The sequence below is a fragment of the Musca domestica genome, unplaced genomic scaffold, assembly GCF_030504385.1.
Source record: "Musca domestica strain aabys unplaced genomic scaffold, Musca_domestica.polishedcontigs.V.1.1 24, whole genome shotgun sequence".
In the NCBI taxonomy this organism is placed as follows: Eukaryota; Metazoa; Arthropoda; class Insecta; order Diptera; family Muscidae; genus Musca; species Musca domestica.
The window spans coordinates 5,238,958-5,251,552 of NW_026712272.1; the positions used below are offsets into that span (position 1 = coordinate 5,238,958).

A 12,595-nucleotide genomic window follows, 5' to 3' on the forward strand; every position below is an offset into this window, starting at 1 on the left:
TAATGGACCTGAAATAATGTCAAATGCTTGGAAAAAAACAATGGCTTAATGAACAAAGGCATGGGGGGAGAGGGGAATGTCAAGGGCCACTGGAGAGTTTTAATAAATGACCTCTTAGGCCAAAGGTGACAGTTTTTATGTTTAATTTGCCAATATCTAAATTAATATTAAAATTTGAAAGAAAGTAAATTAAATGAAGAATTAATTTTATTTTTTTTACATTGTCATCCCCAGAAGCATTCTTTATTGATAAAAATAATTGAAATAATTAATTTAAAAAATAATAAAGTACAAGAATAATAATATTAGTTATGGGGATAATAATAATAATAATAATAATAATAATAATAATAATAATAATAATAATAATAATAATAATAATAATAATAATAATAATAATAATAATAATAATAATAATAATAATAATAATAATAATAATAATAATAATAATTATAATAATAATAATACATGAAATAACATGAAATACTTTTGAGTAAAATTTTATCAAACTACTTCATTTCGTTCGGAAGCTAGAGTGGTTTCCACAAATGGACATACTGATAGGCGGAAAGACGGACAGGCGAACGGACATCGCTAAATCGACATAGAATTTTATGTTGATCAAAAATATATATACTTTGTGGGGTTAAAAATGTATATTTCGAGATGTTACAAACGGAATGAGAAACTTAATATACCCTCCATACTTTGGTGAAGGGTATAAACATAATAAAAATATTAGAGAAATTCGGCAGACAATGAAGGTAGAGCCGCCATATTTTTTTAAATTTTTTTTGGATTAAAATTCCTTGTAATCCATTCAATTTAGGTATATGAAATATATCCTGGTAATTATCCATGGATTTTAACTCTTTCCCCTTTGCTAGGATTCCCATTCATTATTTTTACGTTAATTAACCACACCAGAATCTTTGGTATTTTAACTCATCATCGGCCATATGGACAATTGGCTAAGCGTCATCTGGCCCGAGAAAGGAATCGCCCCTCTCATATGAGAAAAGGATAATCAAGCATGACTCATTGTTTTTTTTTTTCATTTCCCTAAACAAAGGCAATCAAGAGGGCGTTTGATGCATTGAGGAGTATTTAGAATCGTGATCCTAATATTGAGGAGCCAAGAGATTATTCATTTTACTATTAGAGTAAAAAGTACAAAAATAAACTTTTTTTTGAATGGTCTTTAAAAAGTTCTTTAGGTCTATAGATACTCTCGAATGTTTCAGCTCGTCTATAAATCCCCTACAAAGTATATTTTGACCCTAGAGGACCTATGAAAGGTAATTCGGTTAAAAAACATTTATTAAAGCTTTTTCTTACTAACAGACGTCCTGAAAATAAGCTACGGGTTTTAGCAGACCTGCTAAAGTCCTTCGGGTTATAAAAGACCTGTTAATGGTCTAATAGCTGCAGAAGACCTTCAAAGGGACTTCTGGCTACGAAAGACCGATAAAAGTCCTTCATGGTATAGAAGGCCTGTAAAAGGTTTTCGGGCTTCAGAATACCCTTAAAAGGAATTTTGGGCCCGTCATATAAAAGCTTAAAAAAGTCCTTCAGGTTATAAAAGACCTGTAAAATATCTTCTGAATATAGGAGGCCTGAAAACTTCTTTCCATCTATAAAAGACCTCAAGGATGCCTCCAGGATGTACAAGACTCATAAAAGGGCCTCTTTCTAAGGAAGACCTGCGAAAGTCGTTCTGGTTATAAAGGACCTGCAAAAGATCTTCCGTCTTCAGAATACCTGTAAAGGGTAATTTGGCTATCGAAGACCGGAAAAAGGACTTCAGACTCTAAAACACCTGAAAAAGAACTTCTGTCTAGAGAAGACCTGTATAAGTCCTTAAAGATACAGAAGACCTCTAAAACGACTTCTGTCTACAAAAAATCTGAAAAAGGAATTCTACCTTAGATATTCTGTCTTCAGAAGACCTATAAAAGGACTTCTGGTTGCAGAAGACATATAAAAGTCCTTCAGGTTATAGAAGCCCGCAAATGGTCTTCTGGCTACAGAAGACCTATGAGGGGACTTCTGACTACAGAAGACCTGAAAAAGTCCTGTCAAGTCCCATTCAGCTCGTCTCTAGAGACTCTCTGACGCTTCAGCTCGTCTCTAGAGACTCTCTGACGCTTCAGCTCGTCTCTAGAGACTCTCTGACAGGTTCAGCTCGTCTATAGAGACTCTCTGCGGTTTTCAGCTCGTCTATAGAGACTCTCTGCGGCCTTCAGCTCGTCTATAGAGAATCTTTGATGCTTCGGCTCGTCTAAAGAGACTCCCTGCGGCCTTCAGCTCGTCTATAGAGACTCCCTGCGCCCTTCAGCTCGTCTATAGAGACTCCCTGCGCCCTTCAGCTCGTCTATAGAGACTCTCTGACGCTTCAGCTCGTCTATAGAGACTCCCTGATGCTTCACCTCGTCTATAGAGACTCCCAGACGCTTCGGCTCGTCTATAGAGACTCCCTGACGCTTCGGCTCGTCTATAGAGACTCTCTGACAGCTTCAGCTCGTCTATAGAGACTCTCTGACAGGTTCAGCTCGTCTATAGAGACTCTCTGCGGTTTTCAGCTCGTCTATAGAGACTCTATGACGCTTCAGCTCGTCTATAGAGACTCTATGACGCTTCAGCTCGTCTATAGAGACTCTATGACGCTTCAGCTCGTCTATAGAGACTCTATGACGCTTCAGCTCGTCTATAGAGACTCTCTGCGGCCTTCAGCTCGTCTATAGAGAGACTTCCTGCGGCCTTCAGCTCGTCTATAGAGAGACTCCCTGCGGCCTTCAGCTCGTCTATAGAGACTCCCTGACGCTTCGGCTCGTCTATAGAGACTCCCTGCCCCTTCAGCTCATCTGTAGTGATTCCCTGAGCCTTCAGCTCGTCTATAGCGACTCCCTGCTGCCTTAGCTCCTCCCTGATGCCTAGAAACTCGTATATAATGGCCGTGGGAGGGAGTGAGGCCAGACGGAGGGAGGAGGGGATCCCCTCCTTTCGCACCTATTGTTTGGTAAATAGACTATTATTGCTATCCTAGTTTCCTATTTATTTACAATAAACCAATAAAAATTTCAAATTTACTGTTTGACATTTGACAATTCGAGTATTGGAAAATAGTTTCAAATTTTCATTTCGATGTTTGTGTACGTGTGTGTGTTTCATTCGCTCCATCGCTAGCTATCATTCAAAATATTGGAAATTGTTTTTTGGGGAAACTATCTATTTTGTTATGACAGTTATAGAAATTGTTTTTCTGCACAGGTGCCCTCCTCCCTCTCCACGCCTCCTCTCACTCTCACTCTCCCCCTCCCCCCATCCTGCAAGGGGAAAATGTAAAGAAATAAAAAAAAAAGGAAAATAACTTATTTGACTGGCATAAATATTCAACAATAAAAATTTATTAACTTAAATTGCCATGGCAACAACAAAAACAGAAAAAAAAAATAGAAAACAAAAAACTTTGCAATAACACAAAAGTTGTTGGCACACAACAACAAAAATTCTTATTATTCTGACAATGATGTGGTTGTTGTTGATGTTGTCGTCGGAACAACATAAACTATGGAATATAAATTTTAATGGTGTCACAAATATTTTATTACAGACCTACTTTGGATTTATTATAAATATACAACGGGCCCACAAGGAGCCAAACTCCTCGGTATCGAGTTAGGAGGAAACCACAATACGTAAGATGGAAGCGAAAAAAAAAGTATGGGCTTATCGAAAAAGTTTGGTATTTTTTCCCACAACGATTCCCCATCCCCGAGCAAAAATATGAAACGCAACTAAAACTTAATGTCTAAATTATATTTATTTCTAAACCAAAAAAAAATATATATTTGAATATTATGCCACGTCTAACTCCCCTCCCCCTTTACCAAAAGAATGGAATGGAATTTGTGTTAGTTGTTTGGCTTGCTAAAACAATTCGCCTTACATACAAACACACACACACACATTCAGAACTTTAATAAATTTGTCAAAAAATTGATTTATAGACTCCCCCCTAGAAATGGCGATAAAGAAAATAAAAAGAATTTTTATTAACCCAAAATGAACAAAAAAGAGAGAAAAAATAGTATTTTTTATTTCTCCTTTATTTATTCCTAGAAATATTCTGCCCTGGTAGGGGTGAGGGAATTCTTTAGTATTTTGGTGACATTCTTTCATTTCAAATGATGTCATAAATTATGACCAGATCTTTATCGCTAATCAAAAATGTAAAATACCAAAAACAAAAAAGCTTACCAAGAATGGTAACTCAAAGCGGGACAAGGTGTAAGGGGAAGTCCTTACGCACATTGTGTGCCTGCCTATCCTCCCTGTTTTTTTTTTTCGTTTTTTTTTTTCATAGTTTCCAAAGAAGGTGCGTTTGCTGCGAGCCATAAAAAACTTGTTATACAAATTGCAATGCCCCTCACCCTCACCCTCCCACCTTCATCTTCATCCACTGACCATTGTAAAACTACAAATTTCCACATTTTTTTAACATTTAATTTAAATGAGTTTTCTTTTCCTCTCCCCTCTCTCTCTCTGCTTCTGAACATAATTTACAAAATGTGATTTGTGAAAACATAATTCGCTTAAAAAAGGATTTATGTAATATTTTGTGTAGAATTACATTTTTTATGGTGGCGAAAAAAAAGATAAGGAAGGAGTGAAGGATACTAAAAAGGACACTCCTTGTTTTGGTAGGTGCAAAATGTGAATGGTTTTATGGAACAGGACATATGAGAAAAGGAAACATATTAGTAAGCATGGAGATAAAAAAATTCTTCCAAAGACGGAAAATTTCTCAGACTGTACTCAATTCACAGGACACCCACTAAACATAAGAGATTTATTCTAAAATAACTTTCTGTGGCCTTCGGTCTATAGAATATCCTTTGATAGTCCTTGGACGACCATGAAAGTATTTCTGCCATTAAAACCCCTATAGAGGGTATTTTGCGTATCGAAGACCTTAAAAGGTCATTGAGACCATATTTAGGTCCTTTGCTATAGAAGTCCTGAAAAAGAACTGAAGACCCTCAGAACATTTGTAAAACGTGTTCAGCACAAAGGACTTATAATATTTCTTTAGACCATAGTAGACACTTAAATGTCCTTCAGGTTATATCAGGACAGTAAAATGTCTTCGACTTACAGAATACCTGAAAATGTCCTATAAAAGGACTTCTTGCTACAAATGACCTGTAAAAATTCTTTAGGTTATAAAAGTCCTGAAAAAAGATTTCTAGCTACAGGAGACCTGAAGAAGATTTTCAAGATATAGCAGACCTGTGAAAGGTCTTCTGGCTACCGAACAGCTGAAAAAAAGACAAGATCTGTAAAAGTCCTTCAGATAACATCTGTAAAATATTTTTAAAAGTCCTTCAGGTTATAGAAGACCTGAAAAAAGGTCTTATGGCTACAGAAGAACTATAAAAGGGCTTCTTTAGCAAAGTCCCGTAAAATTTATTCTGGCTACAAAAGGACTTCTAGCTATAGAAAATGTGTAAAAGTCCTTTAGGCTATTGAAGATCTATAAAGAGTTTTCTGGGTACAGAAGGCCTCAAAGGCCGTAAAAATTCTTCTGGCTACAGAAGACCTATAAAATAAAAAAGGTATAGTCTAGCTACAGAAAGTTTGTGAAAGTCCTTTAGGTTGTAGAAAACCTATAAAAGTCTTCTGGCTACAGAGGATCTGAAAAAGGACTTCTGATTATAAAAGTCCTGTAAAAGTTTTTCTAGCTACAAAAGACCTATAAAAGAACTTCTAGCTATAGAAGATCTGTAAAAGTCCTACAGATTTGAGAAGACCTATAAAAAGGTATTCCCTTCCAGCCACAGTAAAACTGTAAAAGTCCCTCGGGTTATAAAAGACCTAAAAAGGTATCTGTTCAGCAAAAAAGTATCTCTAAAAGACCTTCGGGTTATAAAATACCTAAAAAGGTATCTGTTGAGCAAAAAGGTATCTGTAAAAGTCCTTCGGGTTATAAAAGACCTAAAAAAGGTCTCTGGTTAAGTGACACCTGAAAAAGGACTTGTAGCTGCAGAATATCTGTAGAATTCCTTCAGGTCATCGAAGACCTATAAAAGGTCTTCTGGCTACAGAAGGCCTGAAAAAGAACTATAGCTATAATAGGACTGTAAAAGGTCTCCTGGATACAAATTACCTATAAAAGGACTTCTATCCAGAGAAGAACTGTAAAAGTTCTTTAGGTTATAGAAGATCTGTAAAAGTCCTTTGGGTTATAGGAGTTCTGTAAAAGTCCCTCTGACTATAGAAGACTTGAAGAATCCCTATATCTATACCCAAAATGCCTGTAAAAAGTCTTCTGCACTTATAGCTACAGAAGGCCTGTAAAAGTCCTTCAGGTTATAAAAGTCCTGTAAAATGTCTTGTGGGTACAGAAGACCTGCTAAAGGTCTTCTAGCTACAGAAGATATGGAAAAGTCCTTCAGGTTAGAGAAGACCTAAAAAAGGTCTTCTGATTACCGGGGTTAACTAGGCTTAACTCTAGTTTCGAAAAAAAACCTCAAAATTTTTTAAAATTTTTCCAGAGGTAGGTACTTTGGGAAGTATTTTTTTCTTGGGGACGGACCAGAGCACCCGGATATTGGACCCAACAATCCGGCTCCAAGATCAAGACTAGATCCATACCTAAAAAAACCGTTATGGACAATATCCAACAAGTGGTCCCATGATGGGGTTATTTGAAATGGTTCGGGAGTTATATCAAAATGATCGATTTTTGGACCCGGTATTTTTAAAAAATCCCTCAGGAAATAACATTTTTGGAGTCCACAGAATATATACCAAATTATAGTGGACACCATAACCTTTCCAAACTACTACAATATGTGTTATTATCTTTCCTGGATCCAGAGATAAGGGACTTTGAACCCGGTAGTCCCTTGGGGTTTTCATAAAAAAAATCGGGTTCAAAAAATCGATAATTCTGATATAACTTCCCAGGGTACTGGATCCAGACTTTTGGGTCAAATATCCACCTTTGGAAGAAATTTCAGAAAAACCTAAAGTTTTTACTCATGTAGATTGTTCCCTGAACTGAGGTCGGATATTTTTTCCATAGAAAAACAACGTCCTTAGTCCTAAATTGAGGTAGGATATTTTTCTATGGAAAAACAACTATCTTAAGGTGAGGGTACATAAGCAGCTTGGTATCATGGCTAGGCAATGTCAAATAATAACGGGAAACGACGGCAGAAGTTAGGTCCGGCTCTGGTATTCCTTTATGATATGTCACAAAATATACCATGCGGAGACTTCAAGAGGCTTATGTACTCTCACCTTTAGGGCTGAACTGAGATCGTATATTTTTCTATAGAAAAACTGCGACCTCAGGGCTAAACTGAACTTTCTGTCTCTGTTTAAGTGAGGTCTTAACAATTTGTTTCTAACATTCACTCCCCCCCCCCCCCCCCCCCCCCCTCTTCTTTTCTCGCTCACTTGCACACACACACACTCTCAGCCGGAAGAAACGCATAAAAAGGATGTAATAAATTTTGTGTTAATTACAATAAAGCTTCCTCCGCACTACACCTCCACTTGCATTTTAACGCGAACTATAACCCCACAACAATAACAACAGCAACAAAAACTACTATTTTTGGGCTCATAAAAAACCGAGCTGAGCTCATTTTACAAAATATAAGCAAAACACTCCCTGATTTAAATGGAAGAAAATGCCGGAGCCCCCTCCAGCTGTGGGACTCCGCAACACAGATTTGTTATCCGAAATCATAAAACGAGAACAGCAACAAATAAACTAAATGAAATAAAACCTCTTAACAACAACAACAAAACAGGACATATAAAAATTAATTTAATATATTTAGGCACGTACAGCGAAAACTAGGACTACTGAGCTGAGGTTTTTCTCTTCCTTTGGACCTCAACAAGCCCCACAACAAATGGCTGAAATTAAATATGAAATGAAATAATGTTGGTGGCTAATTAAAATTATGAATTAATTACTTACTTAGCCGGGATTTACATGTCGCTTGGCACAGCCAAAATCTAGGGTGTAGAAAACAAGGACCTTCTTGTTGGCCATTTAAAAGATTAGGAAGTCAAGCAGAGAACGGGGTTCGCGTTTATATGAAAATTAGCTGATATGCCAAAAGAAGTACTTAGCATTGTTACGAAAAAAAAAGATTACAACTTAAAATATTTGCCAACAACAACTGGCTGGTATGGCCACACGCACCTTTATGACCAACAACTAACTGACCAGCCAGCTAACCAACCAACCAACAAGTCAGCCCAACCTGTATGATGATGTGATGCAATCTCAGAATGTATTTTATTACCAACAGGGATTGTGGCAAAAAAAAAAACAAAAAAATCCTTTTAAATAACAAAAAAAAAAACAACAACAACAACAACAACATGAACCCCCTCATATCATTCGCAAGCTAGTTGAGCAGTAATAATACTCTTATCACCAGCATTACATTTCACTGAGTCACTCGACATACATTTTTTTCTCCCGCAATTGCGGTTTTCAGTTTTGGACACCGGGAAATTTTGTAAATGTGTGTGTGTACTTCAAAAATATTTTGAAAACAATGATTGAGAACTCTTTGCATATATTTCATTCGAAGAGAAAAAATCGAAAAAAAATCCGTCGATTTTTTTGGGTTTATATTTTTCTATAAAAAAAAATATCCGACCTCAGTTAAAGGTCAGAAGAACATTGTCAGGGCATTTATAACCTCAAGGACTTTTACAGGTCTTCTGTAGATAGAAGTCCTTTTATAGGACTTCGAAGGCCAAAAGAACTTTTACAGGTCTTCTATAACCTGAAAGATTTTTACAGGTCTTCTCTAGCCAAAAGTCCATTTACAGGTCTTCTATAATCTGAAGGACATTTACAGGTCTCATATAACCTGAAGGATTTTTACAGTCCTTCTCTGGACAAAAATCCTTTTACAGGTCTTTTGTATATAGAAGGACAAGTCAGAAGACCTTTTCAGGTTTTCTGTAGACAGAAGACCTTTTACAGGTTTTTGTACAACCTGAAGGACTTTTACAGGTCTTCAGTAGATTGAAGTCCTTTTATAGATCTGCTGTATCCGGAAGACTCTTGGTAGATAGAAGTACTTTTTTTAGATAGAATGACTTTTTCAGTCTGCTGTAGTTAGAAGACCTTTTTCTGGTCTTCCGTACCCAGATGGCGTTTCACAGGTCTTCTATAACCTGAAATAATTTTACAAGTCTTCTATAGTCAAAAGGACTTTTGTAGCCAGAGAACTTCTACAGATCTTCTGAGCTAGAAAATTTTTTTCAGGTCTTCTGTAGCTAGAAGACCATTCACCCGTCTCCTACAGCCCGAAGGACTTTTACAGGTCTACTGTAGCCAGAAGTCCTTTTTCAGGTCTTTCGTAGCCAGAAGACCTTTTATAGGTCTTCGGCAACCTGAAGGACTTATACAGACCCTCTTTAGCTTAACGTCCTTTTTCAGGTCTTCTGTAGCTAGTAGACCATTTACCGGTCTTCTATGACCCGAAGGACTTTTACAGGGCTACTATAGCCAGAAGAGCTTTATGTGACTTTTATAGTCAGAAGTCCTTTTTCAGGTCTTCTGTAGCCGGAGTACGTTTTATGGGGTTCGGCCTGATGGGTTATGGGTTTTCGACCTGATGAACTTCTCTGTAGCTGAAGTTCTATTTCTTTTGTATATAGAAGGACAAGTCAGAAGACCTTTTCAGGTTTTCTGTAGACAGAAGACCTTTGACAGGTTTTTGTACAACCTGAAGGACTTTTACAGGTCTTCAGTAGATTAAAGTCCTTTTATATGTCTGCTGTATCCGGGAGACTCTTGATAGATAGAAGTCCTTTTTTTAGATAGAATGACTTTTTCAGTCTGCTGTAGTTAGAAGACCTTTTTCTGGTCTTCCGTATCCAGATGACTTTTTACAGGTCTTCTAGAACGTGAAATAATTTCACAAGCCTTCTGTAGCCAGAAGGCCTTAATAGAACTTTTGTAGCCAGAGGACTTCCACAGATTTTCTGAGCTATAAGACGTTTTTCAGGTCTTCTGTAGCTAGAAGACCATTTACCGGTCTTCTATAACCCGAAGAACTTTTACAGGTCTACTGTAGCCAGAAGACCTTTATGGGACTTTTATAGCCAGAAATCATTTTTCAGAACTTCTATAGCCACAATACTTTTTATAGGTCTTCGATAACCTGAAGGACTTCTACAGACCCTCTGCAGCTAAAAGTCCTTTTTCTGGTCCTCTGTGGCCAGAAATTCTTTTTCGGATCTTCTCTAGCTGGAATACCATTTTCCATAGAAAAACAGCGACCTTAGGTCGGATATTTTTCTATAGAAAAACAGCGACCTTAGGTCGGATATTTTTCTATAGAAAAACAGCGACCTTAGGTCGGATATTTTTCTATAGAAAAACAGCGACCTTAGGTCGGATATTTTTCTATAGAAAAACAGCGACCTTAGGTCGGATATTTTTCTATAGAAAAACAGCGACCTTAGGTCGGATATTTTTCTATAGAAAAACAGCGACCTTAGGTCGGATATTTTTCTATAGAAAAACAGCGACCTTAGGTCGGATATTTTTCTATAGAAAAACAGCGACCTTAGGTCGGATATTTTTCTATAGAAAAACAGCGACCTTAGGTCGGATATTTTTCTATAGAAAAACAGCGACCTTAGGTCGGATATTTTTCTATAGAAAAACAGCGACCTTAGGTCGGATATTTTTCTATAGAAAAACAGCGACCTTAGGTCGGATATTTTTCTATAGAAAAACAGCGACCTTAGGTCGGATATTTTTCTATAGAAAAACAGCGACCTTAGGTCGGATATTTTTCTATAGAAAAACAGCGACCTTAGGTCGGATATTTTTCTATAGAAAAACAGCGACATTAGGTCGGATATTTTTCTATAGAAAAACAGCGACCTTAGGTCGGATATTTTTCTATAGAAAAACAGCGACCTTAGTTCGGATATTTTTCTGTAGAAAAACAGCGACCTTAGGTCGGATATTTTTCTATAGAAAAACAGCGACCTTAGGTCGGATATTTTTCTATAGAAAAACAGCGACCTTAGGTCGGATATTTTTCTATAGAAAAACAGCGACCTTAGGTCGGATATTTTTCTATAGAAAAACAGCGACCTTAGGTCGGATATTTTTCTAAAAATATCAGACCTAAGGTCGCTGTTTTTTTCTATAGAATTATATCAGACCTAAGGTCGCTGTTTTTTTCTATAGAAAAATATCAGACCTAAGGTCGCTGTTTTTTTCTATAGAAAAATATCAGACCTAAGGTCGCTGTTTTTTTCTATAGAAAAATATCAGACCTAAGGTCGCTGTTTTTTTCTATAGAAAAATATCAGACCTAAGGTCGCTGTTTTTTTCTATAGAAAAATATCAGACCTAAGGTCGCTGTTTTTTTCTATAGAAAAATATCAGACCTAAGGTCGCTGTTTTTTTCTATAGAAAAATATCAGACCTAAGGTCGCTGTTTTTTTCTATAGAAAAATATCAGACCTAAGGTCGCTGTTTTTTTCTATAGAAAAATATCAGACCTAAGGTCGCTGTTTTTCTATAGAAAAATATCCGACCCAAGTTCGCTGTATTTTCTATAGAAAAATATCCGACCTAAGGTCGCTGTTTTTCTATAGAAAAATATTAGACCTAAGGTCGCTGTTTTTCTATAGAAAAATATTAGACCTAAGTTCGCTGTTTTTCTATAGAAAAATATTAGACCTAAGTTCGCTGTTTTTCTATAGAAAAATATCAGACCTAAGGTCGCTGTTTTTTTTTTCTATAGAAAAATATCAGACCTAAGGTCGCTGTTTTTTTCTATAGAAAAATATCAGACCTAAGGTCGCTGTTTTTTTCTATAGAAAAATATCAGACCTAAGGTCGCTGTTTTTTTCTATAGAAAAATATCAGACCTTAGGTCGCTGTTTTTTCTATAGAAAAATATCAGACCTAAAGGTCGCTGTTTTTCTGTAGAAAAATATCAGACCTAAAGGTCGCTGTTTTTCTATAGAAAAATATCAGACCTAAGGTCGCTGTTTTTTCTATAGAAAAATATCAGACCTAAGGTCGCTGTTTTTTCTATAGAAAAAATATCAGACCTAAGGTCGCTGTTTTTTCTATAGAAAAATATCAGACCTAAGGTCGCTGTTTTTTCTATAGAAAAAATATCAGACCTAAGGTCGCTGTTTTTTCTATAGAAAAAATATCAGACCTAAGGTCGCTGTTTTTTCTATAGAAAAAATATCAGACCTAAGGTCGCTGTTTTTTCTATAGAAAAAATATCAGACCTAAGGTCGCTGTTTTTTCTATAGAAAAATATCAGACCTAAGGTCGCTGTTTTTTCTATAGAAAAAATATCAGACCTAAGGTCGCTGTTTTTTCTATAGAAAAAATGTCAGACCTAAGGTCGCTGTTTTTTCTATAGAAAAAATATCAGACCTAAGGTCGCTGTTTTTTCTATAGAAAAAATATCAGACCTAAGGTCGCTGTTTTTTCTATAGAAAAAATATCAGACCTAAGGTCTCTGGTATTCTATAGAAAAATATCAGACCTAAAGTCGCTGTT

The 12,595-nt window shown here is 36.4% G+C and overlaps 1 protein-coding gene across 3 annotated transcripts in view; it reads left to right on the forward strand.

Moving 5' to 3' along the window:
* Nucleotides 1-12,595, forward strand: part of LOC101900847 (uncharacterized) — a 141,426-nt gene that overhangs the window by 80,359 nt on the left and 48,472 nt on the right. The window lies entirely within an intron of this gene.